The sequence below is a fragment of the Triturus cristatus genome, chromosome 5_1 (genome assembly GCF_964204655.1).
Source record: "Triturus cristatus chromosome 5_1, aTriCri1.1, whole genome shotgun sequence".
NCBI classification, from domain to species: Eukaryota; Metazoa; Chordata; class Amphibia; order Caudata; family Salamandridae; genus Triturus; species Triturus cristatus.
The window spans coordinates 564,952,779-564,967,092 of NC_140587.1; positions in this window are offsets into that span (position 1 = coordinate 564,952,779).

Here is a 14,314-nt window from a genome sequence, read left to right on the forward strand (position 1 = left end):
CGGGGTCTGGCTAGTGTAGGTGGTATGCAATCTTTTGGTGCCACTACGGAGGAGCACTCTAATGGGGCGGATTGGGAGCGGGAGTTTTCCGGGGGCTCTGTACTTTTGATTCTGGTATTGCCCAGCACTCGGTATCAGCAGATGATGGAATGGGGAGGGTGGACTGCTGTGTTGCACTATGGTATAGGTTGCACCAGCAGTGGTATGGCAGGACTGCGCTGTTTGGGGTAGGCCCACTTCAGACTTCTGTGCGACAGTTCACCTCAGCAGTCCAGCAGGTGAGGAGACAGTGCAGGAGAGCTTATTCAATAGTAGCCGTATGACTCTAGAATACGGGACTCCCTAGGAATCATTTACAGTGTCCACTACAGCACCCCTGATCTGGTTGTATGAGGCAATAGACATTCCCTGCCTCATAGAGGGGGAGAGGGGAAGGAGCGGTGTCTGGTGTCAAGTTTGTTTCCACTGGGGCTGATCAGTGTGGTACGGGCAGCAAGACTGGCGCCCATGAGGTCATCCATGCCATCTCTGTGTCATATATTGTGCCAGAAAAAGAGAAGCTGTACACTCACTGAAAAGTTGCTCTGTGCCAGTATCACTGGGTAGTCTGCAAACAGCATCATTGGTCAACTCCACTTTCTGACGGTGCCCACCTTCAAGCTGAAGCGCCAAGGGGGATGTAGGTTTGCGACCCTGGCCCCACGCTTGTGGAACTCCATCCCCCTGGAAATCAGACTAAGCACCAACCTACTCAACTTTAGAAAATCTCTCAAAACCTGGCTTTTCACACAGGCATACAAATGATCTGTTCCGGGCTGGCTACCCCTTAGCTTTCTCAGCGCCAAGAAACCAACCGGTGTACGAGCGCTCTACATATCATTGATAACAATACAAGGGGTTTTATTTAGTTCTGCCAGGCCTTCTCTCGTCCTAGTGCCAGTAGGGTGTTCATTGAGCAAGTCCGGGAGGTCGTGGCACAGAGACAACCAGTGCCGCCCTGCCGCATATGTTGGTTGAGTTGGTGCTGCCCCAGGAGATTTGGGGAGGGGGTTACCAGTCCTAAATGGGGACCGGCGTGCTGTTTTCAGTTGGGCCCCATACATAATGATGCTAAATTCCCAGAGGTAGCAGTCACACCCAGGGCCCCCTCTCCCAACTCACCATTGTTTCCTCAGAAGAAGCGTTGCAGTTCTGCAGTGTGCCTTGCTCTGCGACTGCCAGTAGCCCAAGCAGGCTAGGCCCGTTGTGGCGGAGTGTGGTCGAGTCCAAATCACTGCGCAGCAGGGTTCCCACTCTGCAGCCGGGCCGCAAGGCCCTCGGTACCGGCTCATCAAGTCTCCAACTCGCTCCTTCTGTGTCCCCGTTCCCTCAATACCAGCAGGGCTCACCTTTGGGGCAGCCATCTCAAATCAGTTTGGCAGTGCACAGCAGGTCTCTGGCAGGTGGGGTTGTTTCTCGTCAGCCACTTTGGTCAGTGTGGGTGTTCCCCCTAAGGCCGCTGTCCTTCAGCAACAGAGCGGACCACCACCCGACCGAACCTGATGATGTCGAACTTGTTGCACGCATCACCTGGTGAGTTCACGATGATGGGGGGGGGGGCGCACCTATGGTGCATTATTCATACAGGGTGCCTTCTTCAGTGCTTGATAAAAGTGGATGTCTGGGTCCGGGCCCGGGAGCTCTGAGATTATGGGGCCACCATTTTCTGCGATTAGCCATGCCTTCCCCCAGTGGATCTGTCCATTATGCTGTCTTTACAAATCTGCAGGGTCTATCCCAACACTAGGACAGATGCAATTTCTGTTTTTAACCCAGCGCCACTACCCGCACAGGTTCCTGCCATGTTGACGCTGGTTCTGATGCTGCCAGTGCCTAAGGACCCAATTGCTTTGTCCAACTCTGAGACAAATCTGCCACAACACAGAAGTTGCATCCCATACTTTTTCTGACTAAACTGGTCCACCCTTGTGATTCAGACAGAATGTGTTGGGCTGCTGCAGCATGAATTTCAGCACATGCCAATACCAGCAAGATTCATCTGCCACTTGAAGGACTTGTTGCTGCTGCACGGCGTCCCCTGCCGCCACTATCAGTAGGAGGAGCCTGCTGTGGGCGGGGTGGATGGACCACTCAGAATGAGGCAGCCAAAAGGAAGTGCAAGTGTGTGGCCGGGCTGCAGCCTTCCCCAATGAAACTTACCTCATGGCATCTGCCCTGCCGGTGCTGCTTCCCTTTCCTGCATTCTTCTCCTTGGGCCATGCTTGGGAATTGTCTGATTTTATTTGCCCAGGAGACATTTTTGGATGGCATCAGTGGCCGCTCAGCACCCTTTCTGACCGACGGGTGTAGCAGCCAGTGTCTAATCTGTAGATAGCGGAACCGTTCATCCTCAGGGATTGCATTGTCCCTCTTGAGATTGTCGAACGGAATGTGGCCATCCTGATTGAAGTAGTGCCCTGCAGTCCGTTCCATGCAACACTCGAAAGGCTGACCCAACACCGGGCGAAAAGTCGGGGTTCACGACCATTGGCATCAGAGGAGAGCCTGGCTGATGACGGCTGATTAGCCAGAAACAGGTCCCAGGATGCTTCTTTCCGTTCCAGGGAAGTCATGGCTTGGCAGTTCGGGCTGGACTGTTCCCAAGAGGCACAGGGTCAGACTGATTTGCATATGACCATGCCTGAACTGGGGTGGCAGAGTGGGCTAAAGAACGGTGATGGATTAAACCCAGACCAGTTGACTGGGGGTGAGTGCTTGCAATGTTCAACACTCCGTCCATCATTCCCTTTGGTTTTGCCCTATCCATAAACAGCCATGGTTTTTCTGACTCTGCTCTGGATTACTCAACTGGATAACGAAGCTGAGCTGCCTGAAAATAATTGAGCAGGCATGGCACCCCGAGTCCGACCTCCGCTGAAGGGAGCCAGCTTCGTTCCCTACTCACCCAGGGGTATTTGCCCGACCATACAAAGTGGTATAGTGCAGCTTTTATGGCCAGGATCATGCCTTTCGGAGGGGTCAGAGGTAAGGCCTGAAATAGAAAGAGTATCTTTGGATGGGTGGCCAGCTTCAGGGCTGCAATTCCACTTAGTAGGGACAGCAGGTAATGCCGCCAACGAGCCAGCTCGGCCTGTATTCTCTTCGTCAGTTCCCGGTAGTTGAGAGTATTCGTTTTCTCTGAGGTCAAGGATAGTTGAACTCCCAAATACGGGATGAATTCCATTGCCCAGTGTATCAGATAGGTCTGCTTTAAAGCAGCCAGTGTAGTAAGCGGGACTGAAATATTGAGGGCTTGTGTCTTGTGAAGGTTCATGCGAAATCCTGATGCCTCGCCAAACTGCCCCAGCTTCTCTAGGAAGTGGGGTAGGCTCTCACGGCGGTTATCTAGCATGACCAATACGTCAACTCGCTATAGAGTAATCAGATGTTGCTCCCCACCAAAGGGAACCCCTTTGACCTCCCTCTACACGAAGGGTTCCATGATTAGCACGCAAATGAGGGGTGAGCGCGGACAACCTTGTTGTGTGCCCCGACATATCTGGAAACTCTCAGAGCCCTGCCCATTCACTAGCACCAAGGCAACCGGAGTCCTTAGCAGCTGCTAAGGACTCAAGATCAAAACCGTTCTCCGACACCGAAGTGGAACAGTTTCGCCTCCAGGTACAGCCAGTGGACAGGGTTGAATGCCTTGACTTTATCAATAATGTGAAGGAGCCTTCTGGTATAGTCCGCGCACTGCTTCTGCGGGATAAAGTCTGCCTGAGCAGGGGCTAGGAGGCCCTGCATAAAGGGGCTGAGGCGAACTGCAAATATCCCCATAAGTAATTTTGCATCCACATTCAAGAGTGTCTGTTTTTCCCGGGCTTTGGGATGACGGCTATGGTCGCTTCTTGCATCAAAGGCGGAAGGTTGGTCGCGTTCGAGATAGTGTTGAAGAGCCTTGTGAGTAACGGGGCCTATTCAGGGCAGAAGGCTTTATAGAAGCCAGATGAGAAGCCATCCGATCCGGTCACGTGGGACTTGCGAGATTTCTCTCTGCATATGGCGGAAATAATGTCTTCAATTTGTATCAGGCAGTCCAGAGAAACCACCTACACGTCAATCAGTGGGGTCATAGCCGGGGTTCGGAGGTTTCACTACACAGACCGCTGTGGGGGAAGGGCCTGCTCCGAATACAGAGTTGCATAGAATTCTCTGAACTGTGATGTTATCCGAGCATCCCCTTCAACCAGGTCCCCTTCTCAAGACAGAAGGAAGTCCATTCTCGTAGACTGTCTCTGGGCTCGAAGCTTACTAGCGAGCAGCCTTCCGCATTTGTTCCCATTCACATAGGAGCGTTTTAGGCGCAGGAGGTCCAAGCCCGCCAGTTGCTTCCTTAAGGTCTCTAGCTGGCGCCAGATCCTCGGGACCCCTGTGCGGCGATGGATATGATCCAGCTCACGGACCCGGTCCTGGAGTTCCGCCCTCGTAGCCCTTCGCTGCTTGTTTTCTGCCGCAGGGAGCGCCATAAACTCCCCCTGATAATTGCCTTCATGACATCCCAAAGGATTGATACGGGTATGTTGGGGGTGTCATTAAGGTCAATATAATCACTAATAGCTTTCTTAATTTGCCGCCCCATCCTTTGCAGTGTCTCCCTAAGCCTCCACTGTTAGGGACGGTCCCTTAGTATGGGGGGGGGGGGGGGTGAATCTCGAGAAGGAGCGCCGAGTGGTCAGAAATGGATCTTGGTACAATCTCAACCGCCCGGAGCAATAGCTGGAGGTCACAAGAACCTAAGAAATCTAGTCACCTCCTGCATTTAAGCCAGCCCCTCGTCTAAGAATGCCCCTTCACCACCCTCCATGAGGGCTGAACGATTCATGTTGTTATTGAATACCAAATTGAAGTTGCCCCCTATTAAGACTAACTGGTCCTGTGAAGTATGGACATTGTGAGAATTTGGCCTGGTATATGCTGTCCACTAGTTAAAGTGGGCACCTTGTACCAGTCCAAACAACCCTTATTGATGAATAGGTTTAAAGACAACCTTTATTGAAAGCTAGCCTAGTGGTAGCTATGGAAATCAGCCTTCAGACTAGGTCTTGAAGGAGTGCAAAGCAGCTTGGTTTACCAGATTATAACCTCTTGAGTTGCTAAATGAAAGGATAACCACACAAGGTATATATATCTATATCTATATATATATATATATATATATCAAGGCTCACGTGTTCGTAAAAACACACTGCACTCCTGGGGTTTGCATTCATTCGATTTATTACGAGGACGCGTTTCGGCGTGTCTGCCTTCTTCCAGCTCGTTTTACAAAGCAGTCAACACAGTGTAAGGGTGCTTTTAAACACAGAGATGGATTCTCATTGGACACTGGCGCAACCAAGGGAAGGGATTGGTCAGTTCTTTCGTAGTACAAGTTGATACAAAGGTTCCATATGCTCGGACAATCCATTGCAGATCTGAATGTCACATTGTATCCCGCCACAAACTGGGCATTCTCACGAGTATAGGGAGCATGTACTCATTTGCCTTTTGTTGCGAAGCAATTTAAAAGTACCTTTCATACTGTTGATGTGGCTGCTGAACACCCCATCGTCCAACCATGCGGCACTGTGGTTCACGGAGCAGGGGACGGCATATATCCGTGGTCCCTTCAATCTGTATGATTTCCGACATTGTCGACTCCATTGCCCAGAATGCCACGCTGGCGGTGCAAAGCGTTTGTAGTCTTATACATAGCTCCAAGTCCACCAAAGACTATATATATATATATATTTATTTATTTCTAAACACTCTCTACTAACCTCTCTATGAAGTCAGAGAGCAGGGCACACAATCATACAGTTGTTAAACCACAGTAAATAGGTTAAACCACAGTAAATAGCACAATATACAATGGGCCCCAGGGGGAGACCAAACCATATATTGAGAAAGTGGTATAAGAACCACGACTTGACTAGACACAGTGCCTAGAGCACGTAGAATCGCTGGGACCCCAAGGAACCACCCAAGGTAGTGCCACAGGAGACCCACGGGGGACGTGTGCAGTGTGAGAACACAGCCGCGAGCCCCGTACTATTCAATGGGAAAGTCGCGGTTGGAATTTTAAAGGTTTAGGGCACTTAGGAGAGGACTTTGAGCAAACCCCTTTAGACTTAGGGGGTTATAGGGCCAACACCCACGGGAGCACAGGAGTACTCGAGTTACCTCACCCAGGGAAGCCGGCTGCATAGGTGTCAAATGGTGTTGGGAATCGTCGTTGATTTCAATGGCGACCTGCTGCAAAGTGCTGCTGCCAGGAAGAAGAAAAGTGTCCAGTGTGATCCAAGCCTGAATTGAAGATCAGAAGAACCTGAAAGCAGAGGGGACAGAGTCGGGGTCACTTGCCAGTGACCAGGGGCACGATAGACGAATGCCCACCGATGGCAGGTGTTTCAGGTGCAAAGAGGTGAAGCTTGACTCTGCAGCCACGAGGACCAGGAGGCGTCGACGACGACCAGGAGCTGGATTCGAGCTGTCCCACGGAGGATGTCAAGTGCTGCGGTGTCGGTGCTCGGATTGAACCCAACAAGCCTTGGCAGCAGCAACCCACGCAGGAAGAGAAAAGATGCTTCGGTGCGGACCAGCAAGGTTCTGGGGACTCCCCAAGCGATGGAGAGTCAGAGCACGTCTGGAGCAAAAGTCCAATCAGAGTTAGAGTTGCCTTCACAGGGACCCAGCAGTCGACGGACCAGGGATCGCAAAGGGACCTCGAGAGGAATCACACAATACCAGCCCACGGGACACTTGATGAGTGTAGGCCAGTAATCTTTGGTGGAAACACTGCTCGGTGTGTGGACTACAAGCCCAAAGCACAGCCTCAAGGATCGACGAGAAGCATATGCACTTGCAAATGTTCACGGTGTCCAGGGGTACCGGTTCCACGGTCCCCACGAGGGCTACGGGTCTCGGCTTTGCTGGGAGCTCACGTCGACATCTGGGGAGTTTGGAAACCCCCCTCCTGTGTTGTAAATTTTTCGTAGTATGGCGGGAGCTTCGGAGATGCAAACCGGTCAGATGCGGCTTTGGTGCCTGTCTTGCAGGGGAGTAACTCCTTTACTCCAAGGGAGATTCTTCAGTCATCTAGCGCCTTGTAGATCGTCGAAGTTCCAGGATTATGTATCAGAGTTTCGTCCAGGTAAATCTAAAGTCCTGTAGCCAGGGGTTCCTATCTTATACCCATGGAAGGGCTGGGACAAACTCTAGGGACCCACCTTTGGCAGGGTCAGGAAACAGGGCTGGCTACACCCATTTCCTTTGTCCAGTTTCGTGCCGGAGCCGGTTTGAGCTGGACTATGCACAGGGACACCAAATGTGCCCCCAGTGCAGACTTCAAAGCACTCTTGGAGTGCACCCACCCAGCCCCAATACACTAAAGCCTGTCTGGGAGGTGGTGACACCTCCCTGTGACAGGAAACCTATTGTCCAGGCCTCCCCTGCCGGAGTTTTCTCCAGCAGCAGGAGGGCAGACTCGTGTCTGTGGCTGGCAGCATCCATTTTGTGATGCCAGGGCTGTGTTAGCTGGTACCGGGTATACCGGTGCTGTCATGGTTCTCCCTGTAGAAGGGTGGGATCATACTCCCACACCAGTTACTGGTGTGGGGGTATGATTCCAAGGTGTTTGACACCAAACACGACATGTTTCCATGCAGCCATTCCAAAGTTAGCATTTACCGTTTAGTTATAATGCACTTAAGAGTATATGGTTTGCTGCATCACAAACAACCCTGTAATAAAGGTTCTGAAGGCTGCAGAGGGGCTCTGCTCATGCATGGGCACCCTCTCACATAAAACCCAGCACCCTGCCTTCAGGATTGGTAAGGCCTTCCATAGGGGTGACTGATAGGTTTATATGTGCAGTGATATGGAGAGATATAGTGAACCTATATCTCAGTAAGGGGTGCATGCACCACCTTACACAGACTGCTGTAGCAGTCCTGTTGTGTCATTTTGGAAGGCTTCCCAGGGGTGGCATGATACATGATGCAGCCCCTGGTAGGCCTCTGGGGTACCTATGCCCTGGGTATATAGTATACCATATACCAGGGACTTATAAGGGTACCCCAGAATCCAATCTGGAGTGTACCTAAAGTGCGTTAGAGAGGAAGCAGCTAGGCTGGGGTCCTGGTTGGCAGGGCCCCAGCCAGACTAAAGTTGAAAAAACAGTGAAACATCAGCAAAAAGTGGGGGTATCTATAAGAAGCAGATCTTACTCTCCTACAGACATCCTCCAATACCGCCTGAAGAAAGTATACCTGACCCTCATTTGGGGCCTAGAGGAAACCCAGGGTAAGTGTCTGAGTGTCCAGCCGTACGCTATATACCAGTAGATGTCCCTTTAGTGCCAACAATTTAGCACCAATCGACCCCTGGAACCTGTGTGAAATCAGCATATCCACCCCGGCCACTTTACACCCCATCAAGGAGAAAAATTGGTGTGGGAACGCCCTGGATTTAAACCTGTGCAAGTCCCCTGCAAGAAGGTGCGTCTCCTGGAGGAGGCAAATATCCGCCCAGTGTGCTCCAAATACGAAAGGACGGACCTCCTCTTGACAGGTTATTAAGTCCCTTCACATTTAGGGGGATCACTTTCAAGGAATCCCCTGGTGCCATGGGGTGTGTTGCTTTGCTAGAGTCCCCTTCCCCGCCTTGTTTCCCCCATGCTGTAAGATAGTGTGAAAGGTACACCCGGGTGTGCAGGCCCCAGTGTGTATGGCACTAAATTCACAGGCTCCGGAACCCTCCGTTCAACCCCAACTTGGTACACAACTACCATGAGAAAAAGAAATGAGCAAAGTCCCAGTAAGGGACGGGACGTCTAGGATGACCTGAGCCACTCCAAGAGGAAGGCATAAATTGAGGTGACTTGCCACCATGGACCCCAATGTGGGTCTCCCCTCTCTTAGCCCCAGATAGCGTCTATCATGCACATGGGCAGTTGTCGAGAAGCTTCCTCAGCCGGCATCTTGCAACGTTGAATCTCCCGCAAGACTCTCCAAAACCACCTCCCTCTCTAAAACCACTTCCCTCTCCTGGGCCATCATAGCTGGGTCCGATTACGAGAGGCCTCTGCCCCATGATTTCCGTCGCTATCTAGTTTGCCGACTGGCTCCGGGGCCCGGCGCAGCCGCGCTACACGGCCGCCTTGATGGAGTGCAATTGGTGAGTTTTCTCCTTCCAGGCGAGAACCAGGCAAAAAGGATGGCCCCAGGAATATGTGGTGCTATGTTTGCAAAGGAAGGCTGTAACTAGACGAAATTCTCTTAATTTCTGTAGCGTGATTGATGAGAGCTCCTGGAAGAGCTGAAGCGGGTGGCCGCAAAAATGCACTGGATTGATGTGTCTAGCCCTGTGTAGGATTTGTTACTTCGGGGGAAACTGTGGACATATGCCAGGATGTCCAGAGGGGGTGAATTTGCGGATCGGCGGACCAACTCTATGCACGCTATCCAGTCAAATGTCAGATGCCTGCCTGTCTCCCAGGAGCTGAGCAAAGAGGGCTGTGATGTATTCCTCCACATTCGCGGCTGCCTGGGCATCCTTGATTCTCAGATTGTTGTGCTGCGATCTATTTTTGAGGTTTTTGGCATGGGCCTGAAGATCGATCTGCTGATCCGTGAGGTGGATGAGTTCCTGCCTGAGCTGGTCAATATCCTTGTGATTTTGTGGTTTTCCAAGGCATCCACTCTTTAACCGATTTATGAGATTTCTTTCCGTACCCCCTGCAGGTCCTGTGCTAGGTTCCTCTTGATCGACTGTAGATCCTCCCTGAGGGACGAAAACAAAGTCTCTAGATAAGTTTGAGTGACCAGCGCCTCTCCCCGGCCTCATCCTTGAGGGGGTGGCGACGGTTCCACTCGGCCTTATCCTCCGAGGGTGACGGTCCATTCAAGGGGCTGGAATGCTCCGGGAGCAGGGGAGAGGAGGCCTTAGTGGGCATGTCTTTTAGGGAGCGGTCCTTTTCGGTGCCATGCGCCTGCCTTTCCTCCTCCTGCGGTTAGGCCTTTGCCATTTCACTAGCACCAGGGATGGCGTTGTCCACCGCCAAAGTATAGGGAGTTTCCATGCTAATTTGAAGCCCTGTTGCACGTCCAATGCCCCGACACTAGGAAGGAGAGGAGGCACAGCCACTCTTGTATCAGTGCAGGGCAACAGGAGGTGTGTGTGGCAACGCTCCAGACAGACCCTCTCCCTGATTGTGGCGCCCTGCGTACAGTCCTAGTCGGGAGGGGTATGATAGCCTGCACCTACACAGGTGTGTGGCTTGTTCCAAGTAGCTTCTGTAAGCCCAGCCAGGCTGTCCTGCGAAAGGAGGGGGGGGGGGGGAGAGAGAGGTCTGCGCTCTCACAAACTTCAGGCCAGGCACAGAGCGCTCCGTTCGCAGCCTTTCACCGCTGTTCACTCACCAGCCATAATTGGGCTGCACCTGAGTAGACCTCCTCTAGCTGCACCCGTGGTCCAAGTCCTCTTGGCCTCCTAACCAAGTTTACCTCCAGCTGGGGCCTCAGCCTCTGGGGCCCAATCCATTCAGGGTCTCCGGGGGAAAGGGAGAACGCGAGCGCTGCTGGTTGTCACCTCCAAACCCCTGCCCATATGGGCCGGCTGCTCCACTTGCCTGCCGTGCCTGCCATTCGCCACCACAACCGCCATCAGCGCTGCCTGGTAGGCTGCCAGGACCCTCAGTCCTTCGTCAAGCAGCAGAGGAGGGCCGCAGGGACAACCAGACCAGTGCGTCTCAGTGCCTTCGTGGTGCTGGATGGGAGGTTCCACACTCGCCGTCTTTCGCTGACCTCTCCAGTCCGGAGCCAAATCACGCCCCTCGGTCCGAGGCCCACTAGAGGGGCAGAACTGCCACTTCCAGCATGGCCTCGGCCCACTACTCGAGCCCCCGCAGGCCGCAGCGACGGGGATGCCTCAGTCCGGCGGGCCAGGAGAGCCACCACTGGCCCAGAAGTATTCGAGGAAACCTCCCCGGTGCCATTCTCACCTCCAGATTTGCGGAGGCGCTGAGGCTGTATGTGGGTACATCGGTGACGGACCGGAGGGATCTGAAACCACATCTGCTCACTCTGCCATCTTGGTCACTCTTTCGCTTTAGTCATCTGTTATTGACTTTCAGCTTCTATATAGGGGAAAATTGATGCACCCACTAGGGTCTTGCAACCTGGACAGGCCTCCACAGAACTGTCCTTTCATTTCATTGAGGATAATCCTGATACACTGATGGGGGCTTGGACTAGAACTTCAGGTAAATAGGCTAGAGGCTATAGACCTGCCACAGGTTACCCTGTCTTCCTCACACAGCAATGGGTGAGTGTGACAATTCGGAGGAGTAAGAGGACCCTTAGGGGTACCACCATCCCCTTCATGACAGAGGACAACTGATGAGAGGAGCTGGCAGATACCAGTGATTTCGACCCCTCACCAGATACTCTTCTCTCCCCCTACATGGCTACAGAGGAGGGGGCCTCATTCACAATGGCTGTGCAAAGGGTTGCTAAGGTTTTGTAACATCAGTTGCCTACAGTGGCAGCCAAGAATGTCTTGACAGAGGTGCCTCAGCCAGGAGCTGCCCCTTCTGAACCTTTACTCCCATTCAATTACTCTGACAGATATCCTCCTTCGGGCCTGGTCCAAACCCTGCACAGGGGCTCCTGTGCACAGGACAAATGACTGCCACCATCACCCCTATCCTTCTGACTCCAGTTTCTTCAACCAGCACCCAACCCCAGAGAGCTTGGTGGTCCAAGCCTCCACTTCCAGTATCAATCCGAGCATGTTCTCTACCACTCCACTGGATAAGGAATCCAAAAATGTCAGTGAACACTGCGTGCCTTTTGGGCTGACACTAACGTTTGGTTGTGCACGTGCTGCCTATGACCTTGGAGGAGACCCAATCCAGACTTGACACTACCGACTCGCTGGGTAGAGCAATTCCATCTTCATTGACACTGAGACGTCACACCTGGCTGAGAACCACTGTCTTCTCGGGGGATGTCTAAGCTTCGCTCATTCATGGACATGCCCCTTGATGGCTCTTGCCTCTTTGGCGAGAAGGCAAACTCAGTCCTGGAGCACTTTAAGCATAGCTATGGCCAGGTCTTTAGGCCATTTGACACCACACAGGATATCTTAGTGACGCTTGACATTGAGGCGCTATACACCAATATCCCTCAATGTCATGCGTTGCAGTCAGTAGCAGCCTTACTACAAAGATTTCCTGGAGATAGGCCGGATGCCTTCATAATGGAGTGCCTTGAAATAGTACTGTTGAACAACTTTTTCGAATTTAATGGAATCATATACCAACAAGTCAAGGGCAGCAGTATGGGAGCTTCCTGTGCACCAAGCATAGCGAACCTCTATATGGGTGAATGGGAACTCAAGAATGTCTTCAATGAAGCGGCTCTGTTTTTTCAGAGCGTGTCCAGTTGGAAACGCTTCATTGACGACATCTTTTTTATTTGGACTGGAGAAACCGAGATGTTGCAGGAATATATTTCTTGGTTGAATGCGAGCGATACCAATCTGAGATTCACAGCAAAATTTTGCACGGTCCAGGTGGCATTCCTAGACATAGTCATCTCCGGCCGGAATGACATGTTATAAGTCAACTTCTTTAGAAAACCAACGGCTAGGAACACCATCCTCCAACATCAAATTTTCCATCCCTCCTGCCAGAAAGACTCCATCCCCTTTGGGGAGTTTTTGCGCATACGTCGCAATTGTACGACCATGCAAGATTACCATACATATGGAGATGAGTTGAAAAAACGTCTTTTGGCCCGCGGATACCCACGTCGATTGGTATGAAATGCCTTTAAAAGGGCAAAATATTACAATCGTGATGCTTTACTACAAAAAAAACCACGGGCTCCTTTAGACCAAGTGGTTTGTATTATCAACCACTCCCAACTCAACTATAAGATCAAAAATATCATCAATAAAAACGAAGATCCTTAATGCCAATGATGAAGAACAGCAGTTAAAACTCCCTCTTGAGGCATACCGGAGAAATAGAAATCTCAGTGACATGTTGGTACATACGCGACAAGCAACAGTGACCACGTCCAATCAGACCACCATCACGGGGCTCCCCCCAGTTCTGGGCAATCATAAATGTGGCTCATGCCACTTGTGTGATACGGCCATAGTGACTGATTCCCTAACATACAATGAGAAAAATATTAGGCTCAAAGATCTAATCCACTGCAGGAGCCACAACATTATATATAAGCTATTGTGCCCATGCGGACTAGCATACATAGGAGAAACGGGTCGAGAATTTAGAACAAGATATAGTTAGCACAAATCCGCTATACGTACCCAAAGATTATCAGCACCGGTCGTCCAACACTGCCTAGAAAAAGGGGCCATACAGAGAAAGACCTGAGATGGTGTATCATTGAAAAGGTGAAATCTCAGGTAGGATTATCTGTAGAACTTACCCGCAAGAGGAGAGAAACTTTTTGGATTTTTTCTTTTAATAGCGTCAAAGAAGGACTTAATGTGGAAATCTCTTGGAATGTGACTAACTGGTTATGAAAAATGATCACATTTCTGGTTTCTTTATTTTCCTCAGTAGGAGCTGTAAATTTTGTATATATAAAGAATTTTGTATTTTTTCTAATCACTGTATGTAACATAAATAATAAAAAAACACATCTTATCCATTTTAGGTCGATTTACACTTTGATGAACAAAACGGTATCATAGGTGCTAGCCAGTCTCTTGTGAAATTTCTTTCTCTGTAGATATCTGTCCATTCGTCATTGATTTATACATGGCGGTGGTCCTACTCAGGGGCCCGGTCTATTTACATTCTTAGCAATTTTAGGATAATGCCCCAGTGTGGCATGCCGCAATAACATATGTAACGAAACGGGTTTTCAATATTCGTAGACAGCTCTAAGACGGAGTCCCTTTTTGCCACTTAGTAGCATTATAATGGACTTTCTTCCCCAATGAGGGTACTCTCGCGTGATAAGTGTGTCATGTGAGACCACGTCGGGACGTAACCGCCCCCACATAATGAGCGTTTTGCGAGGTCTCCACAACACGTCTGGAAAATCGAGTGAGAAGACAGGGAGGCCGGCTTATCCTTGCTGGGGTAAGTTCAATATCTTATGACAGTCGACAGAGGCGCAACTAGAGCCAAATTTCAGGGGGGGGGGGCTAAGAAAAAATTTCGGGGGGGGGGGGCTGAATCTTTAAGCAATAGGCAGAGTGGAGCTGCAGGGGCTCTTAGAAGGGGTGAAACAACAGCAAGCCTCATTAA